Source organism: Atta colombica, unplaced genomic scaffold (assembly GCF_001594045.1).
Source record: "Atta colombica isolate Treedump-2 unplaced genomic scaffold, Acol1.0 scaffold164, whole genome shotgun sequence".
Classification (NCBI taxonomy): domain Eukaryota; kingdom Metazoa; phylum Arthropoda; class Insecta; order Hymenoptera; family Formicidae; genus Atta; species Atta colombica.
Window position 1 is genome coordinate 992,626 of NW_017259255.1, and position 3,774 is coordinate 996,399.

Sequence of the window (3,774 nt, forward strand, 5' to 3'; positions counted from 1 at the left end):
GAGAGAGAATAATTCAAGAAATTAAATTTAAATAAAATTTTAGAAATACATAATTCAATTGTTACAACTCATATCTGATTATAATGTAAACTAATACAACTTTTTAGTAAATAACTAATTTTTTTGTCATCTAATTAAAATCTAAGCTATTAAAAGCGTTTCAATGAATAGTTAGAAAGAATTAAAATTTCGGAAGACCACACCTGCATCTGTGTGCATTAACATAGATATATAAGATGTAACTATATAAATATCGTTATGGAAAGAAACTTTTTGGGATGTATCTGGAAGGGACATTCGAGAAATTTCTGAGAGCCGAAGCGAAACTGAATTACAGTTACCGAACTGATTGCTCAACACGGAGGCCGGGGTAACTCCTCGTGGTGCAGCGACCGTTCGAGGACGCGTTTCAAGCAGTTCAACGCGTGCTGTCCGCCTACTTTTACTTTCGCGCGCCGCGTTCCGACGGCGTAACGGGGCTGTAGGGAGCTATCGATCCTTGATCAGATCATAAAAGGTGGGGAAACATGATGAATTTTAAGTTCTTCCGATAATGGGCGCGAGGAGACGTGGTTTTACTAGATCGTGATGGCGATGAAGGCAACATTAAACGTCACAGAACCTGAACTCTGAAAAAAATACTTAGGCGGCTTCTGCATACAAAGTTTCTCTCGTATGTATAATATAACTTTAGAAGAATGAACGTCATATCCTTGCTGTTTTACTGAGACATAAATTATATATGAAGATATTTATACTTGTCACCGTTTTTTAATGCAAAGGAATATACATTAATGAAACATTAATTGACGTTTTCTTCAATTTTCTTAATGTCTATATCAATTCAATAATCTTATTAACTATAAATATAAAAAAAAAAACCTAAATCAATGCCAATCTTGCTAATTATGTCACTTTACATATCGTTCCTTATGCAATTGGAAATGACGAAATTGGGAAGTAAAGTTTTATTATCTAACAAGACAACGAACAACGAGAGAGAGTAGCGGACTGTGATTGCAGTAATTGCACAATTTCCGGGATAGAATCCTGTGAGATTAGACCACGTTATAGATTTACGTAGAGCACAATTTGAATACACTATTACTAGTGTCTCATAATAGTTCGCCATACATTTCGTCAGTCGTAGTGCTACTGGCTCGTGTTTATTTTTCAAGTTTCTGTGCTTATTTCTTCACATTCTTAACATGTTGCATATGCGATTAAGTTTATGTCCGACAGTAATTTGTATCCTAATAATCAAACTTCAACCATTAAAATCATTTCGATTTACATAACGAGATTAACGAGAATGTCAACGTGATGAAACTTTTACAATATAGTTAGACTGTCTGATCCTCGGATGTTCGATTATGCAGATCCATCAGACACTAATGATCATTAGCGTATCTTAAACCTGCTCAAGATGTTGCATGTAATTGTTCCGCTACGTGATATACGTATAAACGTCGTATTCTACACATACACTCATCTGTTATGTCTTGCGATTAAATCGGGCCGCACGGTCGCTTACGTTCTACTGTTTTCACCGCGAAAGCGAAAGAGAGTGAAAACGTTTCATGAGGTACATTAACCTAAGGGAGTGGCATCTTCGAGAAATTGATGCGATTCAGATACAACTCGGCGTAAAATTTGGTCGTTCAATGACATAATGAATCCACAATTAGAAGAAATAACGGTACTTATACGCAACACTTTGTTAACTTTGTATATTATTTTAATCATCAAGATATAAAAAGATATAAGAATGCGATAAAAATTTTGTACATGAGAACACGTACGTATAAAAAAAATATTTCAAGAATATACGTCTCATTTAAATCACGTCAGGTTAATAAACTGTTGTAACGATAAAGGCGTTTAATAATCGCTGATGCGATATTGCGAAGCTTTAACGAGAATGAAAGTAAAAAAATCTGGCTGGTTGAGAGTCGCTGGCTAGTGTGTAATAGTTTCGATCGAAAGGAGGTTACGGAGTGACTGAACTTTGACTTCGTTCGTGTGCGAGAATCGGTTACGTGCACGCATACGTACGCAAGCACGTTTAGCAAATACCATCGTAAGCCTGAACAAACCAGCCAGCGCATTCACATCGTATGCACCAGTGCATTGGAATCTATATAGTTGACCAACGAACCACTTGAGTCGCCACGTGTCGTGAGTAATTGCACGCATTGCATTTTGCATTACGCGTGAGATTCGTAGATGCATCTTGCAATCGAGTCTGCCAAATTTAGCTTGATGAAATTTATTAGGTCGAATAAAATGTCAGTTTTCTGTTACTATTAAAATTACTATTAAAAGCAACTGTAATTTCATTAAAAAATGAATAAAATTTAAATTTAAAAAAGATTTCAAGGCTTTATTTGCAAAAACTTATTATATTTTTTTGACTTTATGTGAATTTGATCAATTTTACATATAGAAAACTGTCAGCTAAAAAAAATGAAAAATTTTTTTCTACTTGATAGTTCCATCACGTGTCCAAAAAAATTGAGAAAATTTTTGACTATTTAACATGAAAACTTGAAATTTTTAATGATGTTGAAATGAATCGTAAAAGTGATCAAAAAGTGATTTTTAATAATCATTTGGAATCATTTTGGCGCTATTTTGATGTCATAATTTTATGTTCTACTTGAGGTATTAACAATATGATAAAGTGATAATAATGTAATATGTATAGCCAAATGTTTATTTAAATATTACAAAAGTAATTGCTCTCTAGTAATAATAAACATCGAAATAGTGCCAATTTATTTAATGAGAATTATTTTTTTATAATATTTTTATGAATTAAAATGCTTTTCTAACATTTGAAAAAATAATATTTATAACAACTAATTTAACATTTTTTGAAATTTAATAATGCATTTTATTATTACTTAACAAAATCTTTTAGCCTTTTCTAAAAAATTTAAAATGGAAAACAGGGAGGATTCAAAAATAGATTCAATAAACTTAATATAGTCAATATATAAAAATTAAAAAGAGAAAAGGAGAGAAGACGGAGAAAAAAAACATTCTTGTGCAAAGTGAAAATTCTATCGCGTTTTGCATCAAAACTTTCACATTATTAACTGAGTACCGTTTGAAGAAGTTGTATTAACAGTGCCAATAAGTATGTTACTAGTGATTGAAAGAAAGGGAAAACAGCATTAGACTACATGTCATTCATTTTATCTAATTGAGATTACGAATTTTAAATATAAACTAGTTCTATAATCGTAAAATAAAAAAATTAATACGAATTAGATAAGTAAAATAATTATTTTACATTTACAATTAATTTACAATTAATTTACATGTAAGCTCATAATTCAGATAATTACTGTTTTATGAATATTTAAATATTCTTTTAAGACTATATAGACTGGAAATGGAAATTTATACTTTCCGTATAAAATTGAATGTTATACATATATGAAACAATTTAATAAAGTCAACATTTATATTTAACAATACAATCTTATGTAGATTTAAATCAAAATTTTCTAGTTTTATTTTAATTATTTTACAAAATATTTCTCTTATTGATAATATATAAATAATTTTTGATCCAGATCCTACGTTGTCGCCAAACTTTTTACATTTCTTTCAAATACAATATAGAAAAATTTGTAATTTATTCATAAATTTTTCATTTCGTTCTAAAATACGTGTAATACATCTTTAAAAATCCATTTCTATATGTATATGTGTATATACCATATATATATTTGATATGTGAGTATATATATATATATATATATA